Raw genomic sequence first — 19094 nt, forward strand, 5'->3', positions numbered from 1 at the left:
ATATTTTTAAGAAATGTCCTTGTTCAAGAATTCTGTATGAACACTCAAAATATTTCCAGAGAAACGAATTAATCTTTTAGAATTCAAATAATCCGAAGAAAAATTAACATATAACTCGAAAACTGGCTACAACAGAAGTAAACTATTTGACATCAATTGTTTTAAGTCCAGAGTTAGATAATTTCTCTAAAACAATGGTTCAAGACTGGACTATTGTAACTCAATTCTGGTTAATCTCAATATCTATTTCAAAAACTTCAAAAAGTTCAAAACACAGTTTATCGGATCATACTTAGAGTACCACGATCAGAGCACACCTCCCCGCTGCTCTGTACCATACACTGGCTATCCATTCGATCCAGAATCAAACACAAAATGTGTTCTCTGTTACTACGTTTCACTGACGGACTCCAGTCCAACATACCTATCCGACCTCACTCATGTGTACACACCAGCAAGATACTTACGCTCCTCTTCTAACTATCGTATACTCATTATTCCCATTATGAAAACGAAGTCATATCGACAGCGTTCTTTTGCATACCAGGGCCCAGCAACGTGGATGAATTGCCCACTGAACTTAAACACAGTAATCCCATTCAAGAGTGCTCTTAAAAAGCACTTATTTCGATTGCAAGAACAAACTTAAAGACCTAATAATGTTCTCTACCTTAAATATTTACAGCATGGTTTATGTTTTCTAATTTCATGGTGTATGTTTTCTGTAAAGATATAATTATATATGTTTTCTATGTTATTGGTGGGCGGTTCGAGTCTAAGATTCAGCCAATGTGGGCATGTGAGAAAGCTTGCCAGTAGCTTCTCGTGGGTCGGTGGTCTTTCCGGGGTTTTCCGGGTTCTTCCTCCACCATTAATACTGGCCGCCATGTATAGCCTATCGTGCTGAAAAATGGCGTTAAACCCCACAACAACAACAACAACAACATGTTATTGGTGTTGTCTAAAGCGCTTAGAGCTTCTAAAGATTAGGAGCTATACAAAATCCTCATTATTGTTATTATTTTATTATTATTATTATTGTTATACAGTAATTTGGAGACGCAGAATGGGTACCCATATGATGATCACGTGATCATGTTTATGTCACGAACTCATAGCATGGCCATGACAAAAGAAAAACACAATCATTTTACGCTAAGAAGAGATATAAAATTTGTTTCTGTCACTAGCACTATTTAAAAGTTTAGGGTCACATATCCAATACAGCCTCGATCTCACCCTTATTATTTCCACAATAAAAGAAAAAGAAAAAAGAACTTGCTCACATGGCTGTTACAAATTGTGAATTACAAATTTTGAATTAAGGTCATAAACTAGGTCAGTTTTAAATGTTTACAAATTAACAGTCAAGGTCAAGCTATTTTCTTGAAAAATTTCCAAATCACGTAAACAAGATTATATTATAATATCATGTAATATAAAATTTGTTTAAAACTAACAAACAAGCAATACAATTAAAATAAATATAAATTAAATCAGATATACGTAACAGGTATATCATGTGCTTAATAGTTAAGATCTAAGCAAATTATGACAATAACATTTGGCACATCCAGTATGGAACCTCCCTACGTAAAGTGATACTCATGCAATTTGATGGCGATATAATTATAAAAGAAGAACTTATGTGGTACACTCAACGTTGCTAGGTTCACATTACTCTACTTCTATTCAGCTAAGAAGATATTTCAAAGATAAAGACATATTACATGTTATATTAATGGATGGAAGGACGGTCGCGGAGATGCATATTATGATCATATGCTTTGTCCAAAGTCCAATGTTGAAAAATCTGATTCTAAGTCTTTGTTATTGAATGTTATCAAAAGAAGAAAAAAGACACAATATATCTCTGGGTTCATAAATATATTGCTGCGTTTTTAGTGGTAAGATTCCGTTGACTAAATCTTGGTCATAAATTGCCTTACTAATACTTCAGAGGATTGATCACAGTCTTACCTTAGGTTTATCCGGTTCCCTAGAATAAGCTGTGTAGACGTTCGTCAATACACCCTCCTCTTTAGCTGTCTGCATCTCCTTCCTGTATATATCGTCCACCAGGGAGCTTCGACACCCGAAATACAGGTACATCCTTCCCCAGGCTGACCGATTTGCATCTACAGTGAAGAAACAACTCTTTATAACTGTTACGAATTGCCCAATATGGCTCATTTAGTCTTCCATACTTTTCATTTAAATCAGGTTGTCTTGTTTCACGTGCCGTAATATTTCTGTAAATGTAATTTTTCGTCGTATCGCGTGACGCTTTTATTGCTCGCGCGGCACGTGCGAAATAATGTATTATTGCGCACTACTATATATATATATCGGGTAGAGATATTGAAGGGCACAGCCAATATAGAGGGAAGCTCTTAAATATTCAGCTGTCGGGCAGGTGCCATTGTAATTTAGTTAAAGCCAAACAGTTGGGTGAGTCGAATGTTTTTTTAGTCAACTCTTTTTATTATTTACAATAAGTATTCAGTTTCGTAAAAGCACGTTCATTGTTGTATTATGTGGTCACATCGTTTATCGTATTTGCAATTCAGTTTATTAAGATATAACCTAGGCAATGTGGTAGCGAGTTAATTTCATCTAGTCGCTATCACGACTAATTTCGAAAACATATTATGTATGTATTAATGTCATAGCATTACGTATATTTGTTTTTATTGCATAGCATTCCTATGTCATACTTCGTGCCTATCGTATATTCTTAAAGTAGTTGCAACAAAACCCATTCCAATTAAATTAGACTATTGGAAAGGTGTGTTTATTTTCCATATTCAGCTCGCCGGTTATGAGCAGCCGGATGGGCTTGTGAATACCATGACGTCTGGTGTACCATTACTAGCATAACCCACCGATTCAGTGCCAACGTACGGGTACAAGTGCGGAGGGAAAGTGACCGTGCCAGAGAGAAGGCCGTGTCAACGTGTATTTTCCAATCAAGTAGTGTTTTGACTACAGGTAAAGTACAATAACAAGTAGTGTATTGACTACAAGTAAAATACAATAACAAGTAGTGGTTTGACTACATGTGAATTATGACAGTGTTTGACTACATAAATATTTGCAACCAGTAGTTGATTATATGGGTTTGCAACAAGCATTTGTTTATATGAAAGTTTGCTAGAGATATTTGTACACATGAAGTTTATATGGAGTTGCTAGAACTATTTGACTACTTGAATGTGACATAGTAGTCAAAGTATATTTCATGTGTTTTATATTCATTTTATATGCTTTTCTATGTTATTTTCATATCATTAGTACCAGTGTTTAATATATTGTCATTTGTCATCCACGAACGTGTTTATTGTTTCTTTAAAACCCTGCCCGGTCTCAAAGGGTCAGCTCGACTACGTTACAATAATATACTTCGTCTTCTGCATTCTTCTTTTTTCTTCTTCTTCTACTTATTATTATTATATTATTATTGATATTATTATTATGATTAGTAGTAGTAGTAGTAGTTGCATCAGTTGCAGCAATTGCAGTTGTATTAATAGTTAGAAGTAGGGGAACAATAAAGCAATACATTAGAGAATAACTATTAATCTTATTGAACTGATCCATATAGTTAGCTATGTAATATTTAAATGTGGTGATGATTTAATCTCTTGAAGAATTTCTGATGTTTTTGTTCGCATTTTCGTAGTGGTCCTCGTTGGAATACCCTTGCAGATCTTAGTGAATCAAAGTACCAACATCTGTATCGCAAAACTTAACCTGGCTGTTACTAAAGATATTTTCTACTTACTGATGCTAACTGATACGTTTCCTAAGTGCGCAAATTCGTACCTGCAAAACGATTAAAAAAATTAAAACCAATAACTCATTTGTTTTGAGTTCTTTTAATTTAGGGACGCTATACAGAGGGTAGATTTTATTCATGCTTGTCTTCCCTATGTCATTATGGATGTGCAAAAGATCTTGTTTAGACATGTATTTGTTTTACCTTGTTTATGAGGTATTGGTAACAGTTTCATATCGATTTTCCTCTGTTGCCAGAAACTGCGGAGTGGAGCAATACCCGTACCTGGACCGACCATGATGATTGGAAGGGTGTTGTCTTTGGGCAGGTGGAATGATGGTGCTCTGAAAGATAATCCACCTCAGAATGATATTCAATATCTCTACATTATCAATGCAAAATATATATACAAAGAAGTTCTGTCCAAATTCTTACCGAATGTGTAGCATCTCCGATGCGTTTCCATGAAACGTATGCATCGCTCTTGTATTCTGCTAGGTGATGTGACTTTAATATTTTTTCCAAGAGTAGTTCCTATCTTAGAAGCCATTGTTCGTAGTCAAACATTTGATGGCATTCAAGACCCTCTCACCTGAACCCTATATTTCATCCACACACAGAAATATGTGACATCTGAACCATATATGATTGGGAAATTTCCATTTTGCTATATTAATTGTCGAACTTAATGTTCACACACACACACACATCTCTGAGACATCAGTACCATATATGTTTGTAAAAAAAATCCGTTTTGCTATATTAGATGTAGAATATATTGTTCCTCTTGTTTTAACAAGTTATTTTAATATACTTATAATATGTGCAATTTCGTTCCCTGAATACAAATATGCGCAGTTGTATTCCTAAAACAATGATTAATTCGGGGAGGGGGCCTTATTCTTAAATCAATAACTGAGATACATAATTACATAATATGGTTTAAAAATGAGATATTTCTCTCAGAATGCTGAGGGCAGACAAATAATAATCGGATTCAACACTAATTATGCATTCTAATAACGACGTATCATCCAAAACAAAGCATGCTGCAAGTGCGGATACTCCTGACATAGCCGTAGCCACCCATCCTTAAAATATAGAATTGGAGCTGCATTATATAAAATGCCTGATCGATTCGTTGGAGAGAAATGTTACGCTTACATTCGGACAAAACAAGGCACAATCGTTTCTGACGTGATTCTGTTTAGCCATGATGAACAGATGCCTTCGTGCAATGGTCCGTTGCCACCTGGAATTAATGAAAGAACGCTGCTATCACCTATCTACATAAATTAGGATAAAGGAACTTTATACGCTACATAAAAAATAGTCAATCACAACTAACTATAACAAATGTCTCACACAATAAATGCCTATTTAATTTATTTCACTGCATTATGTTCTGAGGATAATAAGAATCAACTGCAATGTTGCTTCAGATACAGCATGACATTTATATACAGCTGTACGTATAACAAAACACATTAAAACACGCACCTGCTTGTAAGAAATGTTAAGTACTGTGTCGCATCACCTATAACAAAGTAACTTTGATGGTTGCCATGAACCAATGTATGCTATTATACTAATGAGTCATTTTAATTTCATACCTTGACTCCTGTACCTAACGACAGCAATTGTAGCGTGTATTTCTCCCGGGTATACAGCTGGGGAGGAACTGATGCTGTAGTACCGCTGCTGCAGTAAAGGAAGCTGTGTCAGTAGGAGAGCCGCCGGAATCTGTAGTGATGGAAATTCCTCCAATACTTCGAGAAGATTGGGACGTTTTTTATGCTTCCAATTCTCATACATTTGCAGGTCCTAAATCACACAATTTTGAAAATATGTACACTTTCGTTATCAGCATTTTAAGGTAACATTCACGCCATTCACAAGAAGTCGTCAAAATAGTTTTCAAACTGTAAAATTATTCAACGGCCACCGATGTTTTAAATATTTCATTATGACAGATATGTTTAATTAGGTCCATGGCTGAATGTTTTGAAAAAGTCATTCAGTATACCGTCTTGACAAAGAACCTCAATGCAAGAAAATGTAATTTCCATTTATAAAAAAAAAAAAACTCACATCAGTATCAGAAAGTAACTAACGGTAGCGGTAAAAGAGCTAATGTAAGTATCCCTTTTGTATTCTCAAATCTCTCTGAACCAAGCTCATCTTTTACACACTGGAAACTTAGGTACATTGCGTGGAAAATGATGCATTGAAAATCATTTTTTCCGTTCGACATTGACCATTATTACTGTGTTCATTTGTGCTGGGGTGCGTCACTGTTTGCTAAGGTGTGTAAAATGTGTTTGGGACTATTTTTATTACCTTGACCCATGATAGTGATGATAATACGTTGACAATGTGTAAAAGTTTATATGAAGCTGTCATGATGATATAAAGCAACATAAATATACCCAATTACAGGTTGGTTAACGCATATTAAGTGTAGTTATTGTCTGGTATATTTTGTTTCAGCCGTACTTTATACGGAAATTTTGCCAGAATGTTTTGTGCTCGAACTCGAAAGGACTACAACCGTACATTGGCGAGATTTTCCAATCCTTCTCTGTGCCTATGATCAGATGCTTGTGTCGCTAAGATTTTCAAGAAGCTTCGTGTAGGTGGTGTTGTAATGTCCAAATATCTAGACAAAGCTGTCCGCAACGTGCAGGTGGGAAACTTTGGAAACCTTTCCCATGTTTTCATATTGCCTGAAAGCATAAGTACAATGAAACATCTAACTATTATTCAGAAACAGAAATAACAGCCCTGCAGACATATACTTGCTTGGCAACATTTCCCTAAAATTACTCACCAGACTAAATGTGTTCATTGATGATTCCTAGGGCCATGAATATTACTGTTACGTTGTCTTCCAGATAAATTCTACATCTCATTCTAGGAACTGAACACTTTGAAATTAAATCACGAATTCTCTGAAAACTTTCCTACGATATTCCGTCGTTCTCTCTGTATCTTTCAGTCAGAGGAAATATAGTGTATAGACATTCAACCAAATTCATTTTACCTAGTGGAGTTGTACGTTCTATCTGCATCTCAATCTTAACATTCTGATCCACAGGTGGAGCATTATGCAAGCGTGTAAGGATCCCGTCTACAAGGGCAGGTGAATTCTCTGCAAATACCGCCAAATGGTCTCCGGGGGAATATATTAGCTCTGACGCACCCTGTGTGTTTAATCGCACTAGCAAAGTCTGCCGACTGCAAGCAATGCAAAAGAAAGAAATATAACGTGTTTGCTGAGTAGCAGAATTTCGCGAAATGCGAACACTTTAATCATCTCCCATTCAAGTCGCAATTGGTTATCACCTGAAGTCCAATTAGGAACGGTACATATATAGGTCGCGTGTAATATAAAGTGACCAGCAGATATAAGAACACAAAGACTGTCTTCACATTTTAATTCGATTGTTCCAACGACGATAGAGAATATTGTTACATATTTATTATTTTTGGGGGTTGTGGAATATAAGCACAGTCATTATTATATAATTGTCAGAAATTTACGAAACCCGAGTAATTACAGATATAAAATACTTTACCTCTCGTTAGAGGAAACTCGAATCTTTTCACAATTCATTATACGGAGACGCTTTGCAGTTCATGTACGTAAAAGAGAAAACAGAGCAATACCCTTTCCTCAAGATCAAAATGAAACAAAACAAAGTAATAGAATAGTGACTTATAAATCTGCAATCAGCACGTGTGCAAATTAATACCTCGAATCTAAAGATTGTAGCTGCTTATTCTCGATCAGTCGACATGGAACAACGGTCTTCCCGTGTAGCTTCGAGAGACCTAGGTAAAAATAAAACGTGCAACTGAATATCATGATTACATACACGTATGTCGCTCAGTGCCGAGGTGGTCATTCTGCTTACTATGCCCTACAACTGGTCACGCTATCTTTTGGTTTTTAATTTCATTCATTTTTATTGCAAGCCAGTTATAAGAATATATGTTCATAAGCATTATTTCGATGAACATGATGTATGCATACAATAGTTCATCATGCCAGTTAAAATTCAAGGAAACACTTATGCGGATATACGTTTGTGTTGCAACGTAATATGATATGATTTAAAACCTGCACAATATGCAACGGCAACATTGTATCATTCTTTCTGAGCACATACCTTCACAAATATCAGCTGAAATTTCCTCTGATGGTGTGAGCCTGAACTTCCCAGGAGACCATGAGAGATCGGTTTGAGAGAAGGACCCCACGGCGTCACGGATTGTTTTCTCATCTCCAACACTGAATGCCTCACATGCAGCCTGGGGAAATACATGATCAACTAATTTAGCATTAAATACACTAATAAATCATATCTTAATAAGTGTATTTTGAAATAAAGGAATTAACAGGAATACATGGTGTATAATATTTGTGTATTTACAATTGCGTGGGGTTACAGGGATATACTAGATAATTACTAACACGTGGTTCCGTGCATAAACATAATAACATTTACTCGTTATGAAATATCAAAATTATTTCAACACTAATGTTCACATCCAACGTGCAAATGTTAGTTTCATGAGACGCTTTGAAGAAATTGTTTAATGCATTCACGTCATTCCTTATGGCGACGTTTCTTTCAAACCGAACAAAGCCCATATTTCGTCTGGAAAGCAGATGTCATTCTTTGCCAACAACATCAGGTATATTTTCATGATGATCAAGACATTACACCGTTTGATCTAAAAGTTAAAACAGTAACTAAAGCAGATGTTTTCCAGTGAAATAGAAAATTTATTTTTCATCATGCACTAATTTTCCAAACATAACGATCTTTTTGGAAAGGACAACAAATAATTGCAATGAGAGAAATGCCTGCCACATTGTCAGATGTTTTTATAACTAGCCAGGATTTAGCGTTTTGTTGATTTCTAGTATCATGACGATAAATATAGGCCTATATGGGAAGTTGGGAGAATTGTACATAATGCTCAATAGCATATAAAGCTGCCAAATACTAAAAGCAACAAGATTAACATTCATACTTTAGATAAGTGGCAAGAGAGGTTGAGACTTAAGTTGCAGGGAATAGAGTTATTATTCTGTTTTAATCAGCATAATTAATTTACATTCAATAGTTTTCTACTTCTTCTACTCTTATTAGTGCTATACATTTGAATGGCTCTAATACTAACGAAACAACATGATTTCTTTTCAAATCATCTCACCCGTCGTTCCGGTATATCATCGAAACGTTAGCATAATCGCCTTTGCAAGATATGTATGGTATGACCGACACATTTATGTCCTAGTGGTGATATCAAAATTAAAAAAGGTGAATGCATACTTTAAATTTCGTAAATATAAACGCAACAAGTTGTAAGACAGTGTGTTGCATATAAATCGAAAGCAAATTTCATTAGAGTATGCAAAGTATATGCCAATTCGATTGACCAGAACAACCTGCCAGAGTGAGGTGATTTCAAATGTAACCACACCCATCCGAATGGATGTATTTATATTAATTTGTGCCTCTGATAGCAATGACCTACTTTTGCCAATAGTTAGTAGAACCATCCAAGGAAAATATACAATTTAATGATAGCTCGATATAATAGGTCATCGGTCTCAGTGCAGTCCGTTATATATGTCTCCATGCGCTCTGGCTTACTTTCCTAATTTAACTATAGTCGCATTAAAACGCTGGCCACATATGTTTGTAAACCATTTTCTTTCATCGCATGTTGCGCCTGAAATTAGTTCACTAACATTTCAAAGCAATAAGTCTACAGGTTTTTCGGTATGTCATGTGACAAAATTATCAGGAGGACGTGTCATTCAGGTCTTGAAAATGTAAATAACTAAATTGCTACTTAAGATCATAGTTTGTGTTACCTTAAAAATATCCTGCGCCCAGGTTTTGAAAGATTCCTTCTGTCCGTGTTCCTCGTCCCCCTCACCCATCTGTAGTACCCTTTGTGCACCCAAATCATGTAGTATGTTGTCTAAGTAGTGGCCGAAAGCACACAGTTTAGGATAAGCACTCGAGCCCAGGCCGAACACCGAATATCTAGAATTTAAGATGCACCTTAATGACGTCATTTAAAGCACAAATGATACTCATATGTAGTTTCAGGAGAGCTCATTCAAAATGATAGGATAACGCCATTACCCGATTTGTTAGCATGCCCTGTGGATTGATTTCGCACTGTTAACCCCAATCTGACCAACAGAAAGTTGTATTATTGTTATTTCTCTGCTGAAAGTGCGCCATGAAAAGTGTCAAGGTATTTCTTAATTCTCATTTGAATACTTTTGCTTAGAAACATGGTGGTAGAAGTTTAGATTCAATGAGATTGTTTAAGACCTCTGCACTAGGTATTGACAGAGGAAAATCGACCAGATGATGTGTGTATATAATAGCACACAAATTGTGAAATTGGGTTAAATTCTAAAAATAATTCAGGAATGTATTGCGTGGATACAATCATTGATCGCACCCACAGAAGGTAACCACAAACCACTAAATGATGATGCAAATATAGTATAGAATTAACACAGCAAAATTACACTGACCCACGAGCTCATCAACACAAAGATGCATACCAGTACGGTTACTCAGCAGCAAAGGAAATGGGCGTGTCCGGCTATAAACGGTCATAGCTCGCCATTTCAAAAACAAACGTGTGAAGGACGGGCACAAGGAAATACTCATACGCCCAGTTTAATTTAACTGCTTACCATAAGAGCAAATATAGATCAAATGATGTGACCCTCAAACTCTTTATACGTGAACGGCACAAACAGTGATTACAAACTCTTTTATATCCGTATAAAAGGGTAATTTGGATGCATTGTTGTGGCCATACAATTATGGATATTTCCATGCAGAAACGTGTCTTCTTGATTCACGTATACAACAAGAAAAGTTCGTAACACATTTTCTTCTATTGGATACCTTAATATGAACAGTTTGAAAAAGAATGATCGATTCACAAAATGTATTAATCACAGATGAAATAATTATATCATAAAATCAAACAATAGTCGCGTTGCTTTAATTGATGATTTCCAACAGAAACAAATAAAGTTGATTTTAAAATGAACCGGTTATAAAAGACCACTAAACATTCCTTATGATAATGTGTTCACTCTACTGTACTTTCTCCAAACACCATGGTGGGTCCATGATGTCATTTGCGAGTAAATACGATATAGGGACTATACAAAAAAAACGGAAAGCAAACAATATATGATTAGATACCTGACATTCCGTAGAGACCCTGTGCCAATTGTCGTGCCATTATTCCTCTTCTTTAACTCTTCGTTGTTGCGGTCCAACGAAGATTCTTTACCTTTCAAGGCAAACTGTTTTATGCGAATAGATGACGGTCTTTCGCCCTCATGACTACAACAAGAAAATAATACATTATGTCAGAATAAACAGCTGGAATTGTATTTTAGAGATCAATAAACATGCAGTAGATCATCACAAATGAGTTACTTATAGATATTCGGTGGATCCTGAAGCGAATGTAATACATGTTTTTACCTGTACACTTTTCTGGATTAAACCTCATTCCTAAGTAACTAGACATAATGAAACATATTTATATCTGCCTAAAAATACAGATCTTAATTTTTAATATGGTGTAACATGAAAAGACCCCATCACTAACTGTACTTTTACAATATAAAGTAAGCTTGGAATGCAGAATCGTGCTTATCATTGACGTCAAACAATGTCATAAATGACATTCGTGTAATATATGCAACACTGGCAAGACAGAAATTATTAAAACAAATGTGCCAGACAATTGAAACATTGCATTTGAGTCATTATTTAGCATATACACTAGCTTTCAATAACACATCTCATTAAAACCTATCAGCAAAATGAATTGCGTTTTAAAACTTTTAAGGAGTCTATGTAATCTGAAAGCTTCATATGATCCAAACAAAAACAACCAACGCATGTAGTCAACGATATGGTCAAAGAAGACATTAGTGTCTTAAATTTGGGCTTTTGAAATACGAAAAATTGATATCGCTTAAGACTGAGACAAGCTACCTTCAGGCAGCTTGTTCTATGTTATTGTTGATTTACGATATAAGTATAAGTAAGCCGTAGTTGTGAATGGTTTAAGTGGGTTCAATTAGATTAAATTGTTTTCAAGATTTGTCTTTTTGATACAACACGATAGCAATTCGTGTGTAGATTCGCAAAAGGTAAGCTACCGTTTGATTTTGATAGATATACCATCTCAAAATAGTATCAACATTGTGGCTTTAGGCTATCAAAACTAACAGAGCTGTCGACAGAGATCATAAAATTGTTATTATTACAATAAACTGAACACCAGAGACAAGTCGTATGCAAGCAAAGTATAGTCGCTTCACTCATCCCACAATTGTATGGATTGATCGTTTATCCGAAAGAAAATTGTATCCAGTTACTCTACTCTACCGGCTATATTTCATGTAGTTCATTCGTTAGAAATTCTTTAACGTCTGGAATTCGTATGCTTGATAGAGCTTAACTAATAATGTTAACTCTAATGTAACTATTTTAGTCCACAAAAATAAATAACTGAAACCTGACATTAATGTTAGATCGTACTAATGGTAATCAGTGAGGTCAGAAGGTCTGTGCAGGCGGTGTGTTGTTAAAGAACACTGTTACTTAAACCGATCGTAATTTGAAACCTTAATTAAACAACTTCGGTCGCAGCTATGTATATACCGCATGTTTAACATTGCCAACAAGAATTAAGTCAGGATTAAAACGTTCCCTTGTACTCGATCAAACATAGTTCAATCGACACTTAATATCCAGTATTGTTCAGACGTGTCAATAAACCAAACGCTAATATATATATATATATATATATATATATATATATATATATATATATATATATATATATATATATATATATATATATATATACTGCGACTGCGTGAAAGACTCAGAACAGTTAAAAAGAGCACGTGTTTGTATGATGGGAAAACTGGAACATTCGTTGCATATGATCTGTTCTGGAAAACGAAATAATGTGTTGTTAAATTGAACTTTAAAAATCTGAGTCAAACGGTATTATCATTCATCACCGCTATAAGTCAAAACTTACTGGGTACATGTCGCCGTTTTCCTATTTAGGAGCAGTGACGGTCAGTGTTAGAAGAACAGTTCATGTATTTGAACTTACGAAGAATAACCAGTACAGATGTGGTTTTGCACGAAAAGCACGCACTTCATTCACTTAAGTAGTATATTCTTTCGCATATACAATACTCCAGTATTAACTGTCACCTATCAATACATGCAATGTTGGTCATTTATATGTAACATTTACTACTTAATAAGATCTGCTATTCCAACTTGTATTGGCTTTATGTTAGAAAAAGCGTTTTGTGTCGCCCAATACATAAATAACATATACATGATACGTAGTCATGTATTTAAAAAAACATACACACGTTGATCTTTTTCGGTTGAAGGGGTACATTGCCAATCAGATGGAACGAATAAATTAAGCCCCAAACTGTAGACATAAATAGCATACAATTAATCTCAAGTCAAGGAAGCATGAACTGTAATTCACTGTACTCCATCTTTGTGATGATGTTGAATCATTCTTTAAAATGTATCCTTCCAACAATCGTCATGACTTCAGGTTTACCTGAATGCTTAGATTGTGAAAATAATGCCTAAGTGAGCACGAGCTAATGCAATATCCGAAACTAAGCCAGCCAAAATGTGATACGTAGTTCATAATAAACCTAGTGGATTGTAAGTGTGTAGTACTAACAGAGGTAGGCACATTCATGTAGTTTAATGGATTCAGATTGGACATAACTTTAGAAATAAACTTAAAACATACGATTGAAAACCCAATGTAGCGAAATGTCAAACATATGTCACACTAGTCTGATGGTATTATATTCTTCCAGAAACAACAACCAACCAATTCGCTTAATTCCAAGTGTAGCAATTAAAAGTATGTATACAGCATGCCAAATTACTGAGGTAAACACAATTATTTAAATAACAATTACAAATAATGTACAGATGTATCCCCCATAATCCCTTCTATGAAACCGACTTCAAAATTGTTAATTTAGTTGTTATGTATATTTAACATGTATCCTGTGTTTGTTTCTTCCTATATCATAATATTGTAGTTAGGTTTAGACCTTATCAAAAAGAAATTTATTTTCCACCTGACCAATAACTTTTGTTTTTATAAGCAAATAATACATAGTTAGTATTCTCATATGATCATTATCTTGGTCTGTATCAAAGACATTATATTTACCATGTTTTTGGATTAAAAATAAATGCAATAACAGATTTTACTTTGTAAACAACCCAGAGTGTTCTAGAATGAATAATTTTTTTAAATAGACGCATAATTTCCAGAACATGTAAATTGTGACCTAGTTCAAGGGGCTTAATCGTGTTGACTTGAGAAATTACTCGTTTCTGCAATTGCATCTGACGCAGAAATCAGTCTTATTGCTATACTATGTTTGGACAGAGAGATCAATTTGAAATTATATTGAATTCATACATGGACACTATGGATTATATAATTTTGATTAATTGGAAAACTTATTAAATCATACCACTTCAGGTTACTGGCACATTAGTACGTTTAAGACTACAAGCATATCGACACGTTCAGTGGTGAATCGTATTTTGAACACTACATGAATTTAATTATAGCTTTATTCATTAGGACTGAGTATAAAATATTTTATTTGAGATTTAATTCGCAATACTGTAAGTTGTTTATAAACTTTGACATTCTATTATATGTAAATAAATTATTTGTTGAATGTTACGAACATTGTTGGTTTCCGCTGTCTTCTATTACTTATGGTATGGCCATAGTGTCGTACTACGACGATCTAGATATGTGTTTTCGTAAGCGTCAGCGCCTACGATGCTGAAGTTTCATTAAATCAATACACTTGGTAGAGCCCAGTTAAAATGGATACGGATATTTATATGCAAGAAATAGAGGGTCCGCTCTGATACAGGACACGCTGGTCCAGCCATAATACAAACTTGTACAAGTTTAATTATAACACCTCAAACAGTTAAGAGAATGTTAATAGATATTCGACAAAAAATAAATTTACGAAACCTGACAGTAAAAAGTTTGCCAGCAATTATGGTATTGAGAGAGTCCGAGTTCATGCAAGCAGTTGTGGTATTGAACTACAATGTTTCTGTAAGACATAGGGATTCTAAACTCTAATTAAAAAGTTTCAATCACAGTTCTTAATATTCAGTAGGTTCGCCATTGCTAACAAGAATGTAATTAACGATCAGAATATTCGATTGTGTGTGATTAAGTATTAGGAACCTCTAGCAATCATAATACATATTACTTAATACAGTATTGTGTTGACGTACCTTTAACCCAAACACATACATGCACACATACATACATACATACATACATACATACATACATACATACATACATTAACACATATTTGCATACATACATACATACATACATACATACATACATACATACATACATACATACATACATACATGCATGCATACATACATACATACATACATACATACATACATTAACACATATTTGCATACATACATACATACATACATAATATATGTATACATAATTAGTCACCCTCTATAAAGAAAGCATATTTATTATTATTATTATTATTATTATTATTATTTATACATACACGCATACATTTGTCTTGTAGCAAGAAAACATACGCTTTCTTCCACTTTTATGCACTTCTATGTCTTTCCTTTTATTTTGTCAGACTAGATACGGATAATTTAACTTATGAGATACCAGGTTTAGATTTAACTGTGGCATAAATCTAAAATATAATTAAAAAACGCACATGAAAGTCGGTTTCGATCAATTCCAAGGTTATTGTTAATAATGTAACAATATATGAGTGATATACATATTCGCTGAGGCATGAGCAGTTCCAGACAAATAGGTATAATAAAAGGGGCTGTAGCTATAGTATCTCAAATGATTATTATACGATTTTATGTATTTATATATTTCATCTTACAAATGCGTTAGTTTGCAATGTATTTCCATTGTTTACGTTCTCGGTTCTATGTGTGTCTGATAATCTTGTAATATGTACAATCCATGTTTTTGTTAACTTGATGTGATCATTGCCAAAGAGGAAATTAAGTCAGCTAGCAGTTAGTCATAGATACAAGCACGCATTCGCGCAGCAGGCATAAAAACATATGTATAGTCCGTGTAGTAGGGAATTTTGTCGTACTCGAAGCTCCTGTTGGCACGCATGGACTATGACGAGCAAACATTTTCATGTAATTGGTTTCATATTGGATCAGGCACAGCTGCAGATTTATTTGGTATAGAGAAACATCTAAGACTTTAGGACCATTGTCTTCGTCATGCTATATGCGTTACATCAGAGTTCATCCTAACCCACTTCTTTCTGCTCATGAACATACGCTTAGTATCATGTGCTTTGGGCACCAGTCCATCCAAATGGATTTTCACATTCCAAACTGGCAGCCTCTTGGGGGCTTTCATTATTATTATCTACAAAATTCAATTTGGCATTCTTTTCCCAATCGAATACTCATAACCTATACTAATAACGTTACGGTCATGCCCGTTAAATGCATTTCTTTTACAGTTTTGAAAAGGAAGAAATGAGAAAATTTCTTCATGCTGGGATCAGCTTAGCTCTATTCCACGAATCTGGGATTAAAATCAAAATACACTCTTATGCTGGGATCAGTCTAATATAGATTTAGTTAAGCTGGGATCAGCCGAGAATACATTAGCATGCTGGGATCAGCCTAGTAAATAGTCTACTTAAGCTGGGGTTACCCCAGAATACACTTGACTGATGGGATCAGCCTTGCACAGATTTTATTTGAGCTGGGATCATCCTAGCAAAATCTACAGAAGCTTGGATCAGCTCAGACTATACTTTCATACTTGGATTAGCCTAGCGCCATTATCCTTGAGCAGGGATTAGCCTAGCCTAGATTTACTTGAAGATGGGATCAACCAATCACAGTTTTACTTCAGCTGGGACCAGCCTAGCACCAATTCTACTTGAACTGGCACCAGTTCATAATACGCTGTAATGCTGGGATCTGTCTAGCACTGACTGGGAATCAGTCTTTTATATTCAGATTATATCCCATGAGTAGTCCCCATGGAGCGAGCGAAATATTTTTAAATAATTTAATTAAGTCTTGGTGTTATTTTAGTTATCAGTTTGCTGTAGAATATTGGTAATAATGGATAGTGGCATGTTTGAGAGAAAGCAGAGAGTGAGTGAGAGATAGAGACTGAATGCATATACTCGTGTATCCTATATTTCTTACAATGCATGTATTAAATATTGTCTCGTTCAATTCAGTATTATTCGCTTGTGCATACAATTATAATTTATTAAGTTTTAGTTTATGCACAACGTGATGATCTTGAATTATTTTAGGTGGTGTGGTAAGATGATGTAAAGTCAAATTATAAGGCTTAGTCAGTGGCTAACACTTGGATAGGAATGCTGTACATGTATCTTAAAACTGAGAGACAGACAGATAATTATGCTATGAACTGTTATTAGCCTCTTACTTGCTGTTTTCATTGGGCTTGTTGAAGGATCAGGTGGGGGTGGGGGCATGAGCAAAACGTTTTCTATTTGTTTGCACTGGCAGCAGAATTCAAAGTGACAACCAAATTAGACAATCTTACGTAACATTGCATGATCATATAGAGTAGCATATGAGCAGTCACTTTTCTGACTTTGCGAAGGTAAAGATAATAGATTTAGAGCTCTGAATCAAACTTTTCCTATGGATTTGTGATCGCCCGCTACCACCCCAGTCACCACCCATTAATGAATACATCATGTGTTGTGCCCTTACGTTGTTCATGCGTATGGGGCTGACATAGTATAGGATATTTTCCCCTAATCGGATACTCATAAGCTATGCTAACAACGTAAACGACATCCCCGTTAAATACATTTCTTTTACATATTTAAATATGAAAAATAAGAGTATTTCTTCATGGTGGGATTAGCCTAGCTCTATTCCACGAATGTATGATCAACCCAGAATACAAATTTATGCTGTAATCAGACTAGCATAGATATAATTAAGATGGGATCAGCCCATAATTCATTAAGATACTTGTGTCAGCCTAGAACATAGACTACATAATCTGGGATCAGCCTTGATACACTTGAATGATGGGATCAGCCTGGCACATATTTTACTTGAGGTGGGATCATCCTATCACATTCTTCGGAATCCGGGATTAGTCCAGCTTATACTTTAATGCTGGGATCAGATAATAATCTGGAATCAGCCCAGCCTAGATTTATTTGAAGATTGGATCAACAAGGAATATACTCGAATCCGGGGATCAGCCAAGCACATATTTTACATGAAATCAGCCCAGATTACACAATAATGCTGTGATCAGCCTAGCCTAGATTTATTTGAAGATTGGATCAGCCCAGAATGCACTCAAATGCGGGAATCAGCATGGCACCAATTCTACTTGAGCTGGGATTAGTCTTGAATACATTGTACTCCTGTGATCATTCTAGCACATTTGGGAATCGGTCTGTTACATTGAGCTGAGATCAGTCTAGCACCACTTCTACTTGACCTGGGATCAGTACAGAATACTCTGTAGTCCTGGGATCAGCCTAGCACCGATTGGGAATCAGTCTTTTATATTCAGATTATATCCCATAAGTAGTCCCCACGGAGACAGCCAAATGGTTTTAAATATTTTAAGTAACTATTGATGTTGTTTTAGTTATGAGTTTGCTGCTGAATATTGGTAATAATGGATAGTGGCATGTTTGAAAGACATGCAGTGAGAGAAAGAGAGAGAGAGAGAGACTGAATGGATGTACTCATGTGTCTTATATTTCTTACAATGCATGTATTAAATTTCTTTTCGTTCAATTCAGTCCTGTTTTGCTGTGAATAAACATAAGTACGTACGTGCATCCATCCATCTATCTATCCATCCATACATACATAAATACACATATATACATACATTCATAGCACTTACGCACGTACACACACATAGATAGATAGATACATACATACATACATGCATGCATACCTACATACATGCATACATGCATGCATACATACATACATGCACGCACACAAACACACACGCACGCACGCACGCACGCATACATACATACATACATACACACATCTGGATAGGACTCTTCAAATGCAAGTTATACAAAGACTTTTGTTTTATAAGATATGCC

General features: G+C 35.2%; 1 pseudogene; it reads right to left on the reverse strand.

Annotated features, from left to right (window-relative positions):
• LOC149807744 (nitric oxide synthase, salivary gland-like) overlaps positions 1-19094 on the reverse strand; it is a 63069-nt pseudogene that overhangs the window by 21912 nt on the left and 22063 nt on the right.

This window comes from Sinohyriopsis cumingii, chromosome 1 (genome assembly GCF_028554795.1).
Source record: "Sinohyriopsis cumingii isolate HCF-2022 chromosome 1, ASM2855479v2, whole genome shotgun sequence".
NCBI lineage: Eukaryota > Metazoa > Mollusca > Bivalvia > Unionida > Unionidae > Sinohyriopsis > Sinohyriopsis cumingii.